At 40.4% G+C, this 24,390-nt stretch overlaps 1 protein-coding gene across 1 annotated transcript in view; it reads right to left on the bottom strand.

Annotated features, from left to right (window-relative positions):
- Positions 1 to 24,390, bottom strand: part of CSGALNACT1 (chondroitin sulfate N-acetylgalactosaminyltransferase 1) — a 331,308-nt gene that overhangs the window by 275,792 nt on the left and 31,126 nt on the right. Inside the window, 1 exon segment of the mRNA XM_029601670.1 lies at positions 13,313 to 13,396. The gene's annotated coding sequence lies outside the window, so the exon portion shown is untranslated.

Here is a 24,390-nt window from a genome sequence, read left to right as displayed (position 1 = left end):
CCCCACCATCGAAGCTGAGAACAATGTTATAGGTGCTTTAGAAACATCAAGTCTAATTGGTTAAGCATAGTAATCCCCATGCCTTCTGTTAAGGGTAGTAACTGACACTCTATGTATGTTACCCCAATTCACCCTTTTTTTCCATTTCCAACCTCTACTCTTTAGGGATCTATAATGTTTATTCCATGCCCTTTTGAATTTGTTTACTGTTTTCGTCTTCACCACCTGTTTCGGAAGGGCATTCCAGGCATCCACCACCCTCTTCTTGAAGAAATATTTCCTGATGTTGGTTCTGAGTCTTCCCCCTGGAGTTTCATTTCATGACCCCTAGTTCTACAATTTTCTTTCCAACGGAAAAGGTTTGAAGTTTGTGCATCGCTAATACCTGTCAGGTATCTGAAGGTCTGTATCATATCTCCCCTGCATCTCCTCTCTTCCAGGGTACACATATTTAGATCCTTCACCCTCTCCTCATAAGTCTTCTGATACTGACCCCATGCCATTTTTGTCCCCCTTCTCTGGACTGCCTCCATCCTGTCTCTATCCTTTTTAGGATATCGCTCAAGTACTGAACATAGTACTCCAGTTGAGGCCTCTCCAAGGACTTGTACAAGGGCATTATCTCCTTTTTCTTACTGGGTATTCCTCTCTTTATGCAGCCCAGCATTCTTCTGGCTTTAGCTATCACCTTGTCACATTGCTTCGACATCATCAGATCACTAGATACTATCACCCCAAGGTCCCTCTACCAGTCCGTGCACATAGTCATTCATCCTCCCATTACATACAGCTTGTTTGGATTACCGTTCCCGAGATGCATGACTCTGCCTTTCTTGGCACTGAATTCATGAAGGACTATATGAAAATGTTCATTTTATAATTAACTGTCATTTTATTTATGTAAGTCCTGTGTGTGTGTGTGTGTGTGTGTGTGTGTGTGTGTGTGTGTGTGTGTAGGGATCTATAGCAATCAGATTTGTCTCATTTCCCCAGTAGGTGGTGTATTGGTATTCTGGGACCTAGTGTAACATTCTGGGACCCAGTGTAACAGTGGTGTCCCGAGGGTCTCTGGCACCCGGGGGCAAATACATTTGTGTGCCCCCCCACCCAGTCCTTCTTTACTAATGCTTAAGATCACAGAAAATCAATGGTGTCTCTAGACAGAATAATTTGGGGTGGGGGCAAGCCAAAATTACATTTCTTCATATCACACCCACCTCCATGGCATGGCTCCCAAAAGTCTCAAGAGTCTTCTGCATAATTTTTAAAAAGCTGACTAGTTTACCCCTTCAAGTAAAACTACTATTAAAATTATTTGAAAGCCTCATTCAACTAAATTCTATATGACTATGAGTATGAAGTCTGGAATCTATACAGGAAGGGACAAAATGTCAATATAAATCCTGCACTTCCAGTTCTGTAACACATTGTGCAACCACAGAAATTCCCCCAACAATGGAACTTGGATGTTTCCCTTACAGCTCATCATACAAAAACATATTTTCAAATTCTGGTGTCCCATTACAATAATAGCAGCACAAACAAACACTTTCCACTCACACATTGTGAAGTAACACAAAACCTCACAAAAAACACACTCAAAAATCTATACAGCAAACCTATCATAATGTAACAGTAGTAACACCAAGGACTCAAACAACTAGAACCCTACCTGTGAAAAAGCAAGGGTAAATATTACACTGGGTCCCAGAATACCAATACACCACCTACTGGGGAAATGAAACATCCGATTGCTATAGATCCCTACACAGACACTACACGCTAGCAGAATCTCTCACCTTGGTCTCATGTGCAGAGCAGAAAAAGACTCTCACCAAGTATAGAATAAAAGATCACAAATTATAAACAACAATATGCTGACAAAAACTGAAATGGAAACCCCCAAGAAGCCAGACTCTGTTTATAATGTAACAATGGAAAAACAGAGCTACCAATCCTCTTAAAACAAACAACAAAATCAAGAAACATAAAGCATCAATTATAATAGTAAGACCATACTAATAAAAGAATATTTCAAAACTACTGATGAAGAGAATAACATCTATTAATTAAAGTCATATACAATTTTTAAAAATTTTCCAAGAACCAATAAAATATTTCACAACAGCATATATATTAGATAACTCCCCAAAATTAAAACTAATGGATTTTTTTTTAAAAGCCCCTGCTGTCCATACCTAGGAACTCTTGATTTCCAGTCACCCTGAGATTGTCGAGGATTAGGGGGCTAGGGGGGTACACAAACTTTATACTCTCTCTTTCTCACTCATACACTGTCATATACACACAACCTCTCTCTCTCTCTCACAAACACAGACACATTCTCATGCACAGACTCTAAAGCCCTCTCTCTCCACCCAAATACCCTCATCACACACACACACAAGCACTTACTCCCCCGGATTCCCTCATACACACACACACTCTCTCATTCCCAATGGCTTCCTCACATATACACACACACACACTCTCACTGGCTCTCTCATATACACATAAAGGCTTGCTCCCATTCATTCTCACACACACACACAGACCCTCCAGGCAGGCACCCAGTCATTCTCAGACACAGATAGACCCCCCCCCCCATTCATTCACACTCGCACACGGGACATATTACCATTCGCACATATACACATTACATACATTGATGGGTCTAATCATATTCAATATATAAACAAATACAAATATTGGTTCTATATGGGAATACCTAGAACACATTTCTCTCATGCTACAGTAGAATCTTTGGAAAGAGATTTATGGCAATATTTGGCATCCAGTTCTTCTTTCCTGCTTCCATTCAAGCACAGGAGTATACCATAGATGTATTAGTCCAATTTAATCCAGAACTGCAGAATAACCAGTCTTACCAATGAAAGGGCTATCTGTGAGAATTTAAGAGATCCCTTAGATAATTTTATTGCCCAAGTCGTAGCCCCAATAAAAGAAATTCCCCAGAGGTAACCCACTGCTTAACCATTTCTTATGTGGCCACCCAAAATGTATATAATATAATACACAGCAAACAGTTATGTGTCAAAGTGCTCTCATAAATTTTACATTTTACACATAATTTAGAAATAGTGATATCCATGTATTGTATTCTATCTAGTGTGTAATAGCTTCTATGTAAAATTTCATAATGCATTTCCTTCAATGTAGCAGTTTCCCAGTAGAAAATGGGGTTTTTCCTGTATTGGTCATTGGCGTTCTCAAACAATTTCCATTTTTCTACCAGAAACTCTTGAAACTTTTTATCATGAAGTAAAACAGGTGGCATTTTCCATAAGGCTGGCCTCTCATATCCCATTCTATACTCCATGTCACAGGACAGTGGTCAGAAATCACTACATTTTCAATTTCTGCCTGTACTAAAAATGTTTTGTCAGATACCAATATGTAATCTATTTGTGTGCCCATATCATGGACCCTGGCATGGTGAGTAAAATCCATGACAAAGGGATGAAAAGCTCATCAGATATCTACCAGCTGGAGGTGCCCACAAGAAATTGACCCCTTTTTGATCACTCATTGCATAAACCCTACCACTAGGTTGTTTATCCCATTCTGGATCAACAATTCAATAAAATCACCTCCAAGAATAATGAGTTATTGACCCAAAGTAGAATATAAAGCAAGTAAGCACGCAAGCAAATAAATAAAGATAGATAGATAGATAGATAGATAGATAGATAGATACAATTTGAGACATCATGGTAGAGAAAAAGCCATGGTCATAACTGTTGGGGATACAGGCTAAAACTAAGATCGTTAGTCTACACATCAATTCCCTCAAAAAGATGATATATTGACCATTAGGATCAGTCACAGCTTTAACCATCTTAAATGAGACACTTTTATGTATTAATATAGCATTGCCACAGCTTTTAGTTGTTCCATTTGCAAAAAATACTTGTGCAACCCACTCTCTTTAATTTAGTGTTCCACTTCTGAAAGATGCGCCTCCTGCAAGAAATCAATATTACAGTGAAGTCTTTGCAAATGACTAAGTACCTTCTTACATTTAATCAGCATACCCAAACCCACTACATTCCACCATACACACTTAACTTTAATTTGTTATTAAAAGCAAATGTGCACATTGCATAACTAATATTGAGGAGCTGCTCTGACTCATAGCAAATAGCAGCAGCACCGACATCATTTGTAAACTGACATAAAACTGGAAAAAGTATCCAAAGAAACCACTCACACATCACTAGCATATGCATTAGTCTCACCCTCCCAGAATTACTTCCCCCAACCTACTCTCTCTACCTTCAATACCTATCCCAACTCCACCAAATTCCCAAATTTAGCCCACCCAGAGCACTCCCAAAAGACAAAAACTATAGGTTCTACTGAATATCATAAAGACACAGTCAGATGCCACAAACAATAGCAGTAAACCATCAAACTAATGATTTCAGCAGTCAAGATTAAAAAATGCTTGTCAACATAAGTCAGCAACTGCCACACATGGAATGACGAGTTTCATTGTGAAAACTCAAACAAGCAGTATAGCGAACAAGTCAAAATCTACTGCAAAGTAAAAAGGCAATAAAGAAGATGTTTTAAGTCAAAGTCTCAACTTAACTCCGGTATAAAGATCACACATTAATACATTTATCCAGTTTCAATAACAGCTGATAAACAAGATTTGCAAAAAAGACACAGCCTTTCCCGGCAATTCCAATTTTTAATCTTACCATTACTCCAAACTTTAAGTCGGGCTGGGCATTGTAGTACAAATCTAATATTTTTCTGGACCAACTCTGAGCAGGCCTATGAAACTTCTTTGCATTTTGCAACACTGCTTGAGAAGTCTTCAAAAATCAGTATTCCTCTTCCCTGATATGTAATCTCTTTGCGTGTACAATATACTTGTAATATCTACATCTTATGCACATAGTTGAGTATTTTTGTAATTATGATGCTCGGTCTCTTTAGTGTAGCCAATTTCACCCCCAAACTGTGGGCCCACTCAATAACCAGCTTCCCTGATAAATACAAAGCTCCTGTTTCATATGAGAGCCAGGTTTCCAACAGAGTTACTAGTTCAGATTGTGCCACATTTTCGGTAACGCCCACAAAACAGATTATTGGGGCGAGTTTTGATTTTTTCTACATAAAGTACAACTATCTATTCAACAGCCTTTATCTGTGATTGTAAAGCATTATTCTCATCTTCCAAGATATGCTAATATTTTCATTGATTTTAGCAAATCTACTGTCCAGCACCATTATTACTACATTTGTTAATTCTGAGATCATTGCTTCTGAAGCAATGCGGCCTTCCTTGCATCTTCACTTTGTCTTTGCTTTTTTACCGCAATCTGGTCATGATACTCTGGGAAGATTACACCACATATTTGTCCATTTATTGATAGGTATGTACAGCTTATTTTTGAGAGTCGGTGCATGAGAAAACTACTGACATTTTGCAAAAACTTGGGGGTGGCACCTGGAGCACTCCTTAGTAGCTTCCTCCCATGCTTACCACATCCCATGACCCCAGTGTATGCTTTTTTAAAAAAAAATCTGTTTATTAGTTGTATATGGTGATACAATCAGCATAAAGATCACATATGAAAACAACACTTTGATTAAGTGATCACATAGGAATATTCAATATAAATAATCAAACAAAAGATACCCAATGCAAGCAAATACTTTCTTATTGAACTTCCCCAAATCCTCCCATCCTGCCCACCCTCTTTACCATTAACCATATTTCAAAACTATCATATCACTCACATATTCACCCCAAGACTATTGGGAATATATAGTATTAGGCCCTCTTAGCTAAGAAGTTGACTAAGCATGTTTTCTAAGAACATGGCCCGAGTTTGTATTGGCAAAGTTGCCCACTTAGATGGACTGCTTCTCTTAGCTGTTATCCATCCATCACCAACATACAGAGCAGTTAGATACCGCACAATGTTCTGTCCGGTGGAAGGGCTTCAATGTAACTAGTAATGCTCTTTTTGGCTATGAGCAAACTTTTCTGAATGAATAAGGCTGGGTAGTTACTTCGGTTTGTTATAATGGATGCTTGGTCAAAAGCAAAAAAGATAAAGGGAGCAAGATATTAGTAATCTCATTAAGGCTTTGAACAAAATGACTACAAAAATTAGAACTCATGGGATGGGACGAGACATAGTATAAACAAGTACCTCTATGGAACATACATTTATTACAAAATCATTTTCTCTAATACCTGTTTTAAAGGCATTAACTGGGTGTAATATTTTATAGAATATCTCTGATTTCTCTAGATCAGCTCACACCTTTTCTGAGCATACCCATGGCTAGTTCAGTTGCCCTGTCTTCATACCAGTTAGTATAGGCTCCAACTAAAGGTTTATTTTCCTGCTGGCTAGTAAAAAATTTATAAGAGCTACATATGTAGAGAATCACCACCAAAGGGTCAATAAATAGAGTATCTATCTAGCACAGAGACAGATGTTGTATTAGAGCATTGCAAAGATTCCAGGTAATGCCTTGCTTAAAAAATACATAGAATTCTTTAGTTGAAAGAGCAAAGTGCTCTTAAATTGAATATATCAGGCACCCATGAAGTGATAGGAATTTGTTTAGGAATTTAAGCCTCCTAGCCCCTAACTGCTAATCAGCAAACATTTTGGAGCCTACGCCACACAAGTGTGCCTCCTTAACCGTTGGACTGACTGGATGTCACCTTTGAAATATGAATCCAAAGGTAGTTGCTTTGTCGTCTATGTGCAAATTTGGTCCTGTTTGAGATCATCAGCACAATCATCTTGACCTCTCTCTCCTGGCTGGTGCACATTAGTATTTATTCCTCTATATGTACTAGTCCCTCAGATATCTGCACCCTAAATGCAGATTTTGCATTTTATTGCATTGAATTTTAACAACCAAGCACTAAGATCATTATGATGATAACACGGTAGCAAAACAGTGCTGTAAGATGGTGGCTAGGATGCACAAGAACAGGCATGGTTAAGTTTGAATGACTGGGGAATTTTACCGCGACTGGCCTCACTCACTCCCAGAAGAGACCTGCTTCCAAGCACAGCTCAGACACTGGCAGCCCTGTCTTCAGCAGTTAGGATGCCATCATGATGCCACCAACCTTGCCAGAACCCTGGGCCTCCTAGGCACACATGCACTTCATGCAGAACCCTTTGAAGTCCCCGCAGAGAGAAGGAGACCCACCGGTGCACCTTGATGACATCACATAGATGGGTACAAGCCACAGCCAGACTCCCTATCTCGCTTCAGCAGCAGGACTCCTGCCTAGTGCAGTGCGTGTTGCTCTTGCCTTCCTGATTCATCCAGCCTTGCCTTGCACAGCCTGCCTCATCCAGGGTTTCTTGACTGTCTCCATCCATCCTTGGTTTGACCTCCCGGAATCGGCCTCTTGCATTGGACCTGACCACATTCATCTGGCTGCCTGTCCCAATCTTGGCCTGCCTCTGGCTTCTCCAGTTTACTGCCTGTCCTGACCCTGGCATACCCTCGGACTGTTGCTCTACCACCCTAGGTACCCACCTAAGTCTTGCCAGCCTCCAGAATCCAAGTGCTCAACCTGCAGGGTAGGCGGCTGGTATAGGTAAAGCTCCAGCCTGTCCTGTGTTCGCCAGCTGTCGGCATAGGCCTTGTAGGCTCACCTACAAGGCAGCCTCAACTACACCACAACACCAAGGGTTCACTTCCATGCCACTCTTCACAGGCATAGAGTAGCTAATAGCAAAAGGAAGTGATTATGCTATTGTACAAATCATTGGTGAGACCTCATCTGGAGCATTGTGTTCAGTTTAGAGCTATATCTCCAGAAGGATACAAAGTGGCAGTGGTCCAGAGAAGAGGTACTAAAATGGTGTGGGTTCTATAAAACAAATCCTTAGGTTTGATTTGTAGAACCCACGCTTTGGTAACATTTAGATTACATCCCTAAATTTCATGTCGACACTTAGGGATCTAAACATGTATGTCCTAGAGAAGAGGTAAGGAATAAAAAAAAGGGATAGCCGAAAGTCCTTCAGAAAATCTAATTTTTAGTAGACTTCAGACGCATTTCAAATTTTGAAGCTGCTTTAATTATAATCAAGAATTCTCATATTGTTGGATGAATACACAATATCAGCGCAATCCAATAAACAGGGTAAACCTGTAAGCCCAACGATGGTATTTATGTGAGTCAAGTCTTTGATGGATTCCAATGGATCGAGCACACCTACGAACATGCCGATTTAGATTCCATTCAGTCCCTGAAGCAGCCCTTTGATGGGCGAAACTCAGGCCTAGAGTCGGGCAATCAAAGATTTTCTGAAGGACTTTCGGCTATCCCTTTTTTTATTCCTCATGGCTTTGTTAGACCGTCTTCCTCTTTGCTTTTTGGGCCTAGAGAAGAGGTAAGACAAGGGAGATATGATAGAGATATTCAAATAACTCAAAGGTATTAATAATCCATAAGAACCAAATCTTTTTCAGTGGAGAAGTTCCAGAGCAAGGGGTCATGATATAACATATTGAGGAAGTAGATTCAGGATCAACTTCAGGAAGTATTTTTTCACAGAAAGGTTAATGGATGTCTGAAATGCCCTGCCAGAGTGGGTAGTGGAGGCTAAAAGGGTAATGGACTTCAAGAAAAAAAATTAGATAAGCAAAGCACAGAAAATCCTTAGTTGCAAAAAAAGTGAAGAAACAATAGAAGAATTAATTAGCCGGCTGCAAACACAGTAATAACTAGAACTAGAATTCCTAGCAGAAATACAGGCATTCCCATAGCCAGGTGTGTCTGGCAGGCAGGAATGCTAGAAATCTTTAGTGGCTGGGTCGGTGTGGCAGGCTGCAATTATACTAAAAACTGTACATCCTAACAGAAATGCAGGTGATCACATAATATAGTCTGTCTAGCAAGTCATGCACTCTTGTTGACCAGATCAATGTGGCAGGTTGCTGATGGCAAGCTACCATCCATACAGGAAGGCCATGGAGACATAGGAGGCTGGATGCTTGGATAACAGCCATGCTGATTTTGATGGCTATTTGGATTATTGATTGACCTTTAAATTGGATTATCTGAAGAGTTTACTCACCTCTTTGGATGATTTATTATATTGTGAGGTGCAGCATTTGCCTTCCTTATTCCTTGTGGAGCTTTTGATTGGACAAAGGAAGGAGGAGTACTAGATGTGAACTAAAATGGACAATTTTGTGGCTGACCTAGTAATTTGACTCCCAAATCAGGTCTTCCATGCCCTGGGTCAGCCAGGGCTGAAGATGCTGTGAAGGCAGCATTCACAGCCCCCAGGAAGACAGAGTCATGGTCCTTGTTCAAGAGTACAATCTAGGGCCCATGAGCGCTGGATTGCACTCTTAAAGGAGCTGTATGTGTGTGTCCTTGAACCAACAAAAAGGTTCTGAACCAAAGATGTACACAACAGCAGTGTATGGGACAAAGAACTGCTATTGTTTCATAAACAATATATATATATATATATATATAGATATATATATATATATATATATATATATACATACACACACACACACACAATTATATACAAATAAATTAATTATTTAATTGTATATATCCCACACTCCATCCCCCACCCCCCTTCTTCTCTCCTCCACCACTCCCCTCCCTCTCCCTTGCCACATATTAAATGCTATCTCTCAAAGACACTACCTCCAGTTAACCACTTTAAGACTCTATATAGATCGTTATCTATAACTTATCTTCCCAAGTTACAATGTTGTAATGTTATAATTATAAATGTATCTCTTTAACTATTATACAAGTTACCACATTACAATGTAAAATAAGCAGACCTTGCCTTATTTGTTCAGTCATATGTAAACCGATGTGATATTTCGATCGAATGTCGGTATATAAAAGCAAATAAATAAATAAACAAACAGGACATTGTTTAAGCTAGCTAACATGGCTAGTTGAGCATGAACTTGTTGAAGCTGCACTGGGCTTCTCAGACATTGTATGCAGTTAAAATAGCACATACTGATCAACAGACTGTATTTCCCAGCACGTCTTGTCACATGTATCTTCTGCTAAGGAGAAAAATCCATTTTTAATCACCCATCAATGATGTACCCATGGACTGTGGTATATCCAGTCATTGCTCTACTTTTTGGAGCTAGTGGGCATTCACATCTGACCTAAGAACCTAAAGAAAGACAGGGTTTTCCTGCTGGACTTTACTTGAAACCTTGGTTCACAATACTGTGCAGTTTCTGAATGCCATATTGGTACACACCCTGTGGTCCCTGTCTTGTAACATATGTTGCAAGCCAAACTAGCTTTTAAAGTCTTATGGTTAGCTTGCAAAAATTTGTCTCAGACATTCTTTGCAGAAACTCTTCTTCCTTCCTGGGACTGATAAGAAATGTTTCTCCTCTTTATGGACATTGTGGAACTGTTTCCAGCTCCCTGTCTGTGCTGACAGCCTGAGAGAGCGGACCTTAGACCGGCAGCCAGACTGTTGCTAAGAGATTGCCAGATGCCACATACTTCTTCCTGGATGCATACGCAAGACCTAGGCCAGTATTACTTTTATGCTGGGCAGTTAGCTTTGCAATGCAAGTGTTAAAAGTGTGGGTTGCTCCTGGGTCTTATTTTGCTGACATAAGCATTTCCCAAATCCTGAATGATTGGTAACTGTTGCCCTTCATGTCTAAGCCATGTTTCTTGTAACTGTCGTTCATTGTGAATTATAGCACATCACAATAAAAATCCATTTTAGAAACAAAAAAGGTGTAATATAATTCTGTCCCTGGTGAATTTGAATTGTTTTACTGGCTAGGATACAAACAATCTCAGCCGTGTGGGTTTTATCTGCCCTACAGCCCCAGAAAAGGACTTTCATTGCAATGACCAGATTAGGTACCAGGCTGGAGGAGGGTTATAAAATAGAGCGAAAATCCCTGGATGGTTGTGAATGAAGGCTCAGGATCCCAGCCCTGGGTCTGACAGAGCTAGGAGCAGGAGGAAACTATCAGGTCAGATCACAAAACCTGTCTTGGCTAAGGAGTGATATCCTACAGCTGATCAAGCTCCAGATGGCAGATGAGATATAGCCTTGGACAGGAATAACTGGATAAAGTGGGTGGGCCATTGGGTCCTTTTCTGCCATCATCTACTATGTTACTATTCGGGCCACTGCCTCAAAGTTGTCCACTCAGTTGTAGATCTTAGGGTCAACTGCAAAACAGGCAAACTTGTCCTTTCCTTTGTGAGTGATATTTCCTGCAGTATCACTCAGAAAGATATTGAACCAAAAACAGCCCTGGGACAAATCCTTGAGGCACTTCACTAACACCTTTCATTCCCCAGAGTGAATTCCATTTACCCTACACCTTTGGGGCCCACCCCCAGGCCGCTCAGTATTTTATGACCCTTCTATGCAGGACAGTATGCAAAGTTTTGCTGAAATCCAAGTAAGCCACAACTAGTGCAGACCCTAAATCTAATTCTCTAGTCACGTAATCAAAGAAATTGATCAGATTGGATTAACACAATCTCCCTCTGGTAACACCAGGCTGCCTTAGATTCTGCAATCTGCTGGACTCTAAATACTTCACTGTCCTTTCCACCAGCTAGGTCAGAGTATAGTTTCCAACCTCTTCTTTGTTGTCACTTTTATCAAGGAGTAACATCTGTCCTTCTCCATCTTGTGGGATCACTTCCACTTCCAAAGATCTATTCCGCAGAGCCACCTTAATGCTCTAGGATGTAGCTCATCTGGCCCCATAGATTTGTCCATCTGTAGTTTTCCTAGTTCTGCACTCTTTCTGTGGTAAATGGAGTGGCATCAGAGGTCCTTCTCCAAACCCTTCTTCAATACTTATTTAGCATTTTTCCTTTTTCCTCCTCATCCTCCTTACAGTCCTCCTTTTCTCTTCCCAGTCTTACAATCCTGCCTCTGCACTTTCTTTCACTAACATTCATGAAAAAAGTCTTGTCACCTCATTTTACTGCTTTTTCTATATTTTCTTCCATTACTCCCTTCTCCATCCTGACTACCTTCCCTGCTTCTTTCAGTTTTACCAGATATTCTGCCCTGTATGCATCTCGCCGTAATTCTTCGTTATTTATGAATACTATCCTTTTCCCCTTACTTTTTCAGCCATACTGGTCTCTTTATCCTCTAATTTTTACTTATTTTTCTATCATGAAGATCTGTTCTTACTATATATTTCCTTTTACTTTAGCCTGTTGTTCTATGTCAAAAAGAACTCCTCACCCTGCCAGCTCCACCCTATTTTACTCTACTGTTTTATCAAAATTAGTACTCCCTTTTACTCTATCACTTTTTGCTTATACCTCTCTGTGCACTGTCTTGATATGTATTTTCATGTGTTCCCCTGCATGTACAAGTACTGTAATGTTTTTTTTTGCACACTTCAATAAATTTTAAAATGCAAAAAAATAGTACTCCTGAAGTTCAAGACTTTGACTTCTGTATGCTTTGGCTCTTATATTAAACCATACCATCTGATGATCCTGGAGTTCTGGTGATTACCTAGACACTGGAAACACTTTTCTATTTGTAAGTACTAGGTCCAGTATCACCTACTTGTCAGTTCTTTAACTTTTAAGAGATTCATGAAGAGTGTACATGATTTCCCTGTTTCTGATTCCACCGATGGGATAATCCAATCAACATCTGGAAGATTAAAATCTCCCACCAACAGCACCTCCCCCTTTATTACAATCTTATGTCTTTCTTTGACTAGATATCTATTCAACTCTTTCGTCTATGTGGAAGGTCTGCAGGTCACGCCAGTGTAGATGAATGTGACTCCTCCCGTCTCCTTTTCCCATACCTCTTGCATTTCTGTTGCTATAATAATAATTTTTATGTAAAGGTGCTACTGCTCCCCCTTTTCCAAAATGATTATAGCCCAGTAAGGCTATATCCCAGTCATGGGACTCACTAAACCAAGCATTTTTGGGGGGACACCTGCTGAACCTACAAGTAATTTTTAAATACACTGGCCAGCTGTGTTGATATCGTGCATCACAATATTGACACAACTGGCCAGCAAGTTTTGAAAATGCATGCAGTACCCTGCCGGCATTTTAGAACAGTCAGCTAGAATACTGTCCCCCAAACTAAATACTCATACCACTTACGAATGTTGTAAGATTCACAAAAATTCATATTGTGGGCATTATAAAAAAAACAGTTTCAGATGTTCTAGTTCTCCATGCACGATAAAAGTAATTCAGATCTGAGATCACGCAGGCTGATCCGTATCTGAGAACAGAAAGTGTTTCCCTTACCTCCAGTACACTTCTCACTCTGCATAATATAGATTATGTTGTCATAAGGTGTGAAGAATCATAGTGGTGAAGAAGATTAACACACTAAAAGAAATAAAACAAAATAGAATTTGTAAGTATTTACTGTAAGAAAATGTATTAATTTGTAAAGGAATCCTATTAAAACCTATAAAAACATTTTTCCAAGGCATATGATAATTGGACCAGGGGCTAAAAATGTTAACTGATCAGGAATAAATCTCCTTTAAACCTCAGAAAAGCTCTGGGATAGTCTGCCATCAGAATAAATTATAGCAACCTAATTAGAGGTTTTCAGGAAGAAGAAAGACATACTTCCAGTCACTAGGGACATTATTAAATTGGTAAACCATGATGTAATTCAGAGCTAAATGAACAATGAACATCAAGAACATTCAGGAAAGAGGCAGAACAGAAAAGCTTAAACACCATCTTGCGACAAATGTTTAGGGCTTAATGCTGCCATAGGTGAGGAATGTCAAAATTGGAAACCTAAAAGCACAGCTGAAATATGATTTTCTGGAAATTTTCTGTATTGCAACTCACTACTTTATAATTAGAAAGGCATCATTTTCTATGTGCAAATACAGTCAAGGCAGACCTAATCTTTTGATGACTGGAAATTTATATTTTGTCACCTCAGAATTGGATGCACATTCCAAGAAACCAGCCCAAATCAAGGAAAGGGAGGTTTTTTTTTTACATACGCACAAAAATAGTTATACTATCAACACAAGTCCATTAAAATGGAAGGAAACCCTAAAACACTGACTGCCTAGTTACTTCAGATAGATACAGTACACATGACAATACAGGAAGTGTAGGTTAAAATGACTCATATGGAATTAGTGATAAAAGTATTTATCAACAAGAATTTAAAACCCTTCAGAAGATGATTAGTTGTATTTCAGACAATATAAGATTTGCAATCCTCTTAACAAAACTTGAGCAATCAAACTGCACAGGCAACAGTCGATCTAGAACAATTGCTTGAAGGTAAATTCCAGTTGTGCAAGATATCTATCACTAGCTTAAAGTTCAGACTGCATCCCAAATGTGATCCTCCCATCTTGCCTTTCACTCAGTGAATCAAAATCTGAACTTATTTATTTAGCATTTTTATATACCGACGTTCTCGATACAAATATCAAATCAGGTCGGTTTACATAAAACAAAACAATCGCGGTGAGGCGTTACAATAAACGGAGTTTCAGAACATGAGAATAAATATTAAATAAACAACAGTGACTCATCAAATGACGAGAATCTATATAGTAAATAACATGTAATAAAATAGATAATGGTGTAAATAACTAACTTGAAATAAAATAAATAATAAATAGAATAGTATAAAATATATATGTAAAGACAACAGTAACTCGTTATGATACGTGAAACATGTAGAGAATAACTAAGAATAAATGATGTGTTAATTTGGGATATACAGGTATCAGGGACCAATGTTTATGTGCCTGGTTATGAGTAATGCATGGGCTAAAGAATTAATGCATCCACAAGTGGAACAATCAAACAGGTGGGCTGTCAAATAACATGGATTCATGTGGAGATAACTAAAAATAAATGATGAGCTGAACAGTGACCAATGTTTATGAGTTTAGATATCAGTAATGCATGAACTAAAGAATTAGTGCATCCATGCGGGAGGCTTTCCCTACAGGTGTGTTGTAAGTGGGTTGTCCAGATGAGGTGGCTTTCACTACAAGTGGGTTGTAAGTGGGTTGTCCAGATGAGGTGTAATCGGGCCTTGAAGAGGTGTGGGCGGTCGTGGAACTTGAAAGCTACATTCACACACAGGATTGTCAAAAACTTATTGAAACACACAAAACTGCAAGGCTGGAAGAATTCTTCAAAGGGGACTCTACCTCTCATAGAAACATAGAAATGACGGCAGAAGACGACCAAACGGCCCATCCAGTCTGCCCAGCAAGCTTCACATTTTTTTTCTCATACTTATCTGTTTCTCTTAGCTCTTTGGTTCTATTTCCCTTCCACCCCCACCATTAATGTAGAGAGCAGTGATGGAGCTGCAACCAAGTGAAATATCAAGCTTGATTAGTTATGGGTAGTAGGGGAAGTAACCGCCGCAATAAGCAAGCTACACCCATGCTTATTTGTTTTACCCAGACTGTGTTATTCAGCCCTTATTGGTTGTTTTTCTTCTCCCCTGCCGTTGAAGCAAGGAGCTATGCTGGATATGCGTGAAGTATCAGTTTTTCTTCTCCCCTGCCGTTGAAGCAGGATATGCATTGAAAGTGAAGTATCAGGCTTATTTGGTTTGGGGTAGTAACCGCCGTAACAAGCCAGCTACTCCCCACTTTGTGAGTGCGAATCCTTTTTTCTTCTCCCCTGCCGTTGAAGCAGAGAGCTATGCTGGATATGCGTGAAGTATCAGTTTTTCTTCTCCCCTCTCTACATGGCTCTCCCCTCTCTTTATGGCTACATAAATATACCCCTCTCCAAGGGGCATATTTATGTAGCCATAGTAAACATGACCAGTTTTTGCACGTTATTTGAGCTTAACTTTGTATGTTAAAACAGTGGCTGTGTGTAGGGAAATAAGTGAAATATTGTTTCGCGTATTATCTTACATTATCGCAATGCGTGCTATTTTTTTGTTTATAAAAGCCAACTTCCTACTGAAGTTCCTTTGAGGGTGTGTCAGAAATTCATGGAGAGAGGAGCTAGGAGAGAGGTGAGAAGTAAGAGGAAGGAGTAGAGGAACATTTAGAGATTTTGATTACCTGTGTTTTTGTTGTTTCCTCTGTGTTTAACTTCCCCATTGTCTGTTTTAATGTATGTGTGCAAGACATGTAAGAGTGTTTGCTATCTCTCTCTTATTCGTCAGTCTGCCCTTTATTGTTTAAAAGAGTGAAAGGCAGGAGTGTATGTCTGTGGTTGGAGTAAGTATGGAGTGTGTGAAAGTAGCATAAGTGAGCATAGGGTGGAGAGAGGTGAGGTGGGAGTGGAGGAAGGAGGAGGTAAGCTGGACTGATAGAGAGGACAGTGATGGTAGTGTGGACCAGCAGAGGAGTAAAGTGAGGGAGGTGGGAAGGGGGAATGAGGAAGGAGGTATAGGGAGAAGTCAGGAACACAGACTAGGCCAGGAGAAGAGCCTCAGCAAGAACAGGAGGAGGAGAATGATGAAGAATAGAAAAGAGAGCCACTGGACATAGCAATGGTGTCATTCACACAGATGCGATTCCATAGCTCTCCTCTGTGGCAAATGGAGTGTCCCCTTGACCCAGAGGGGAGAAGTAGCCCACACCACGTGCAATCAGCTGGGGCAGGTGCAGAGTCAGAAGAGAACCAGGAGGTGCCATCCAGGCCACAAGATGGAGAAAGAGACATGCCCGCTGAACATGCACAAGGAACAATATCACCACAGCAGCTTGGGAAAACTCTAGACAAACTGAAGAGAGATTTACAAGATCAGGCCACAAATTAGCAGCTAGATCTCCAGCAGATACGCAGATGAGAATCCAAAGAGGGCAGAGGCAGCAGACACAGGTCCAGCAGCAGTTAACTTGTCGCAAGGGTTAAACAACCTCACAGTTGCTATTAATAACTTGAATACCACCTTGTTTCAAGCTCATCAGGTCTTTCATCAGCAACCACTCAGTCCTGCTTCTGCCAGCACAGGCACACCTCACAGTAGTCCATGACTTTGTGGATGAGGCTGTGGCAGAAGGCTGGAAGGGTCACTGCCAAAGAAGAGTCGAGGTGAAGCATGAACATGAAGACCACGCTAAATGGCAACACTTACCATCTAACAGACAGCCTGTAGGAAGGTAGTCTGCTGGGCCCATGCTGGCTGAAGAGTCCCTGGAGCTGCTTTATTTGGACAACCACAACAAAGTCATACCAATGTGGTCTTCCGAAAGGGTTCTGTGTGCTACCTTCTCTACCTACCTGATATGTCCTGCCATGTAATCAGAAGTCCCACTGGCAGAGAAGCTGACCACGTCATGATTGAAGGACTCTATTGCTGCGTGTGGGGTAGTGAAGAGCTGCCACATACAAGTCTCATACAGAGTATGCTGTTCCCAGTAGCAGGTGATAGTGGAAGCATTGTGGACAAACTTGCCACCTGTCCAGTATCCAGGCTTCATTCTCATGTACCCAATGTCCAGTCATCCTTCTGCTGGCCTCCAGCCTCCTTGGTTTCTCGTCATCCTGCTGGTCTCCAGTGGAGTTTCTGTTCAAAATGATCCTTTCCATTTAGATCAGATTCCAGTATGTTCTCACTTGCTGCCTGGCCTGCACTTCTGGCCTACAACTATATGGACAGTTTAGAGGTGTATTATACAAGCATATTTACTTTTTTTTCTCTGATGATCCATGTGCTTGCTACATATCATAATGGGTTGCCACTTTCACAAGATGTGTACTTTGCTTTTGGTTCATCAGTTTGCATTAGGTCAATAATAATTGTGTGCCTTCTCACCAATGCCCTTTCTCCCTTTAATTACAGAACCTAGATATAGAGAAAATGCTTATCATGATGGGTACATTTAAGAAATGCTTATTTCTCTGGTGCTGCACCTGTTTAGTACTCTGGCTATGGTACACTACACTTGACAGTTGTGATGCTAAATGTTGTTGTCAATAAAATGCTTAAATATTTAATGTTACATGTCTGGTCTGGTCTGGTCTGGTGTGCTTATTTCAGTGCCAGGGTGTACTTTTAGGTGGAAGATCTGGGTAATAGCCCCCCACCATTTCTAATGTTATCTGCTCCTTTGTCATTACTCTAAGAGCACGGCACCTTCTCTTTCTTTCATCTCCCATCCCCTTCAACATGCACTCACATATCTTCCCATACGCTTGTGCCCATTGCTGGAGATTCTAGTCTTTTATGGTGAGCAGGCCGTGGACTAGGCCCCTTACTATACCCATTTTAACCTTTTGTTTATTCCAGGAAAGGAGCCAGTGTACCAGCAACAGTTAGCACTGCCCCATAAGCACTGTAGGTGTGAGAAACAGGGACAACAAGTATTCCATCTAAATACTTACATATGAGGATTGATGAGCTTCTAAGTTCTCATGCCCTCACAGGACTATTCTTCATAAACTTTGGCTAGTATGTTTCTATTGATAAAGTCACAGGGTCTGGGTTGTGGTGGAGACATGTTTAGGGAGGCAGCCTTACATCACAGCAGTCTTCGATTGCTCTTCCAACACTAAATACCCCATCTATATTCCAAGACCTAGCCAACCATGAAGCAATAACGAATCCTTGCAACCCTGCGGCTCCCCCAGGCTGGCCACTGCTCCTGGAAGACTGATTGACCTCTTAATTCTCCAAGAGGCCACACAAGGCCTTATTTGACAGAAAAAGTGCTTATCTCCAGTAGTCTCGCTCTATTTGATCTATATCAAGCCAGCTGCCTACTACCTCATGCTTTGTGCATATGCAGCTCTAAGAGTGTGTCATTCAATACCGCTCGCAGCATAGTGACTATGAAAGACCAGGTTGAAACCCCTCCTCCCTATCTGGGATTTATTTTATTTAAAAAATTTTATATACTGTCATTTGCGTTTACATCACAACGGTTTACAAAACATTAAAACATTCAAAGAAAATACTTCACTGTAAAAGAACCTTAGTAATCTAAAAGAGGCAAAAGGCAATAACTTTAAAAGATATATACAGCATAGATGTGGATCCCTTCTGTAGCCGCTTTGCTGCCCACAATAAATCAGCTGTTACAGGCAAGATTTCTCTTAATTGGGTCACTACAGTGCACTCTACCAGCTCCCTTATCCTTAGTTACAGCTGTTTCTGACTCCTCCCAGTCTTCCAACTCATAACATGATGAATAGAGGCGTACATCCAGACATGTATTTGGCATCAGGCAAGCCAGCCCGCATTTCCACAATATAAATCCCCTGGAATGGCCATTGGTCTGGAGCATCAGCTGTAGTGGCATGGAGACAGTGACACCAATGGAAAAAAGACAGAGTCAAACTTTTGCTCCATTCCTCAGCACTCCTCTCCAAAACCTGACCCAGAAAAGCCGTAGAGTGAAATGTTTCAGTTTGTACAGATGCACAAAACAACCTCTGCAATTAGTGGCAAGTTTCTACACTAATCTTATATTTTGGATGCCAGTCATAAGGGAAAAAAAGCAAGCGTATGACAGCATTGTATATATAAAGCATTGCTTCCTCTTTGCAGAATCTCTCTATAGACCAAGCTGTAAAGATGTTTTGTCCCAGAAAATGGGCATCCAAAGAAATCCAACAAGAGAAGGCATATATATATTTTGTTTTTAAATTTTATTTAGTTAATAATTGTCGAATTATACTCTGTATTTACTTTAAGAATGATGCATTTACTTTGAGAATGATGTTAGCTCAATATTGTTACTTGTAACTTTGTTCCATGTAATGCTCTCATGCAAAGTTTTTTGTTCTCTGGAAACCGGTGTGATTTGTAATTTCTACAAGAATGCCTGTATATAAAAAAAACAAAATAAGTAAATAAATAAATAAATATAGTCACTCACTGTGGAGCTCTGCCACCAAACAAGTAGCTCTGAACTCACCAATGTAGAAACTTCTTTTCTCAACACTTTTTTTTTTTTTATATATCAACATTATTCACCAAGAAGACATTCCATCTCGGGGATCATTATTACATGCCTTTCATTCTGAGGTCCATAGGGTAACACCACTGGAAGGCTTTCAGCACATATGTCCAGCAGCATAACAAGTAACTATGTTACAACATGATTTTTTGATAGAACACAGATGTGACAGCCCATGGCCATTTTACCCCATCATCCTAAAAGCTTGCACTCTGCCTCCTACCTAAGGCACTACAGTCACTTTACATGCCAACCTGTTGACGCGTGGATGCATATGCATGTCTTTATGACACATGTGCAATCATACTTTTATGAAAAATATCACTTCATGTGAAGGACTGCCATAGTTATAATCATAGCTCGTCGTCTAGATGTCACATACATCTGGCAGGCAGATCATATCTGACAAAGAAAAGAAAAATGCAACATCACAGGCCAAAAAGTGTCCTCACCATGGTTTGTATCTGAAAGACACTAGTAAGCCCGAGCAATGGGCCTTTACAACAGATTTTGTCTCAGAGACAGCTTGAAACAAATTGTTTCAATGATGGCCCAAGATGTACTGTTTAGTCTTAAGAGCTCACATGTTAAACATCCATGTAGAAAATATCAAACACACCATATGTCAAAGGCCTGTAAGATGACACCTAGGAAGCCATCAGGTGTGTGGCACATCTACAGGTTGGCCACTAAATGTCATTAGTTCCTCGTAGATAACAGCACTAGAGGGAATACCATTTTACAACTCCTTCTTTATGAGGTAGCTGGATGGATGGACCCTATTATAATTAGGGAACTAGAGTGAGATTCAGGAGGAGACGAAAAGAGGGTCTGAGGAGAGAGAAGTCCTATTGGAGTGAGTCCCTTTCCTTAGGGTGAGGCCTACAGCTTTACCACAGATATTTTGAGGAAAAAACACCTGCCTGTGCATTCCTTGCCAGGTCAGGTGCTAATATAGAGAGATCACAATAATTTATTAAGGATTTGGACTATGTTAAAGAATAGTAGTCTGAGTTACAGCCTGGAGCTCTGAAGAAAGATTACCCCCTGGATCTAGAGACCAGGTCACTGAGCCCTATCAGTAATCTTCCAAAGTCAGTGAAGAGCTGCAGGGACAGTGGGCTCAGAAGATATTAGAACAGTTAGTGAGATACCCCGTTTTTTGGAAGAGGGGAAGTGTTGTTTACCCTCTCTTTCATTTGGAAAGACTTAATGCCTTCTATCCTAGGAGACTCAGAAGAAGAAGAGAAAAGCATAAATAAGAGACTGCAGAGCAACACTGAAGACCCCCATCAGGATCTTCAACAGAGACACAGGTTTGCTGGATCCAGGTAGGACTGTGAAAATCTAAAAGGAATTCTATTGCAGTTTGGAAGCCTTCAGGAGTCAGGGCTTCTATGCTCTCATGTAAAGGGAGTTAGGATTTCCCCTGGAACCCAGAGCTCAGCACTTACACAGAGAAAGAGAGAAAGGACATTTATTAGACAGACATTTACATCACCTAGACGTTGATTAACTTTACTGATTTAATGAAAAGGTAATTTTGAAAACCTAATCCTGTATCCTGCACTGTATCCAGCAAAAGAGATTTACACTAACCAGCTGCACGCCAGAAAGGAAGTCACATCACCACCTGGGCCACAAGCACCTGCTTTCCCTCACAGAAAGAACTCACCCCTGAGGTAGTAAATTAGAGGAGACCTGTGGCAAAGGAAGATAGCTCCAAAGATTAAAATTTCTTTTGTGTGCCCTTGGAGTAGTTGCCCCTCAGAAGAAAAAGGTTACAGGTGCTAGATCCTTCAAACATCATGTCTCCATCAAACTCTTAAAGGAAGCTTTTCATGGGCTTAGTAGGGAAAGCCCATAATTGTTGTGGTGACCTGAAGTGTCACTCATATTTCCAGTGGGTCCTGTGCCGCATGCACTAAGGTATAGTAAAAGTAGACACTACATTGAAAATGTGCACTGTACGCATAACTGTTTAGTGGTCTTTATTGAAGATATGTCATGTGTGCCAGAGGGGCAAAGGGCTGCCAAAACAGAGAACATAAGAATATAAGGTATGCCATACTGGGTCAGACCAAGGGTCTATCAAGCCCAGCATCCTGTTTCCAACAGTGGCCAATCCAAGTCACAAGTACCTGTCAAGTATCCAAACATTAGAAAAATCACAAGCTACTATTGCTTATTAATTACCGTAATAGCAATTTATTGATATATCCTCTAAGAACTTATCCAAACCGTTTTTAAACCCAGTTACACTAACTGCTGTAACCAAATCCTCTGGAAATAAATTCCAGAGCTTAACTATGAGCTGAGTGAAAAATAATTTTCTTCGATGTGTTTAAAATGAGCTACTTGCTAACTTCATGGAGTGCCCCCTAGTCCTTCTATTATCTGAGAAAGTAAATAACTTATTTACATTAACTTGTTCAAGTCCTTTCATGATTTTGTAGACTTCTATCATATCCCCCCTCAGCCGTCTCTTCTCCAATCTGAACAGCCCTAACTTTTTTAGCCTTTCCTCATAGGGCAGCTGTTCCATGCCCCTTATCATTTTGGTCACCCTTCTTTGCACTTTCTCCAGTGCAGCTATATCCTTTTTGAGATGCGGTGACCAGAACTGCACACAGTATTCAAGGTGCAGTCTCACCATGGAGCGATAAAGAGGCATTATGACATCCTCCATTTTATTTTTCATTCCATTCTTAATAATTCCTAACATTGTTTGCTTTTTGATCACCACTGCACACTGGGCCGACGATTTCAATGTATTATCCACTATGACGCCCTCATCTCTTTCCTGGGTGGTAACGCCTAAGACAAAGCCAAAAACTGTGTAACTACCACAAGGGTTAGTTTTCCCTAATGCATCACTTTGCACTTGTCCATGTTAAATTTCATCTGCCATTTGGAAGACCAATCTTCCAGTCTCGCAAGATCTTCCTGCAATTCATCACAATCCACTTGAGATTTAAATAATCTGCATAATTTTGTGTCATCTGCAAATACTGTGTACAATTCTGGTCGCCGCATCTCAAAAAAGATATAATTGCGATGGAGAAGGTACAGAGAAGGGCTACCAAAATGATAAGGGGAATGGAACAGCTCCCCTATGAGGAAAGGCTAAAGAGGTTAGGACTTTTCAGCTTGGAGAAGAGATTGCTGAGGGGGGAAATGATAGAGGTGTTTAAAATCATGAGAGGTCTAGAACGGGTAGATGTGAATCTGTTATTTACTCTTTCAGATAATAGAAAGACTAGGGGGCACTCCTTAAAGTTAGCATGTGGCACATTTAAAACTAATCAGAGAAAGTTCTTTTTTACTCAACGCACATTTAAACTCTGGAATTTGTTGCCAGAGGATGTGGTTAGTGCAGTTAGTGTAGTTGTGTTTAAAAAAGGATTGGATAAGTTCTTGGAGGAGAAGTCCATTACCTGCTATTAATTAAGTTGACTTAGAGAATAGCCACTGCTATTACTAGCAACAGTAACATGGAATAGACTTAGTTTTTGGGAACTTGCCAGGTTCTTATGGCCTGGATTGGCCACTGTTGGAAACAGGATGCTGGGCTTGATAGACACTTGGTCTGACCCAGTATGGCATGTTCTTATGTTCTTATATATTTAAATCGAACTTCAACCCAGCTACCCCCCATCCCCCCCCCAGAATACCTACCCCTGGTGCACATAAAAGTACACCGGAAACAGGGTTCTGCACTTCTTTTTGTGCACAGTGAAGCCAAAGTGATTTATAATAGCCATTTGTTGCATAAACCCTTGTTTTATGCGCATAAATTGATTGAAAATCCAGTCCTAAAAGTGCTGACCTGCACTACCTCTGATAGGTAATTTAGGTCTTCAGCTCTGATTCAGAATCCTACGCCTAGGCCCCTTCCATGTCAAATTTCCATGTTTTGTAGTAATCCCCACAGCCACCAAAATTAGTAAGTCTGTTGTCCAAAAATATCAGGCCTCCCCATTCTCACTGAAGTTTGGGTTTAACTATGAGCACTTCGGGCAGCCTTCTTGGAAGCCCGATGTAGCTGTACCACTGCTATTTAAGGGCTGTAACCACTGCTCCATGCAGGTTACCCCAGTGCTTTTAAGAAAACCCATTACAGTTGTAATACTGCTGTTTTGGCTTGTAACTACTGCTCTTTCCAGATTTCCCAAAGAACAAGCACACTCAGTAATAGCAATGACAAATATAAAATCTCCTGTTCTCTTCTGACTTATACAATGTTAACCTCTAATGTTGCACTCAGCCTCATGGCACTGATAATGTAGGAGCATGTGGCAGCCTTCAATAGGTTGCATATAGGGGGAGGAGAAAAGTGCACTCAGCATGTTTTGAAGCCATATTTTGTGTTAATTAATATGGATTTCTATTATTTAATGCACTCAAAAAAGAGAAAACAACATGTTAATTGCACTGAAAACTACGAAC

Source organism: Rhinatrema bivittatum, chromosome 1 (genome assembly GCF_901001135.1).
Source record: "Rhinatrema bivittatum chromosome 1, aRhiBiv1.1, whole genome shotgun sequence".
Classification (NCBI taxonomy): domain Eukaryota; kingdom Metazoa; phylum Chordata; class Amphibia; order Gymnophiona; family Rhinatrematidae; genus Rhinatrema; species Rhinatrema bivittatum.
Note: the sequence above shows the minus strand (reverse complement) of the source record. Positions and strands in the feature narration are given on the sequence as shown.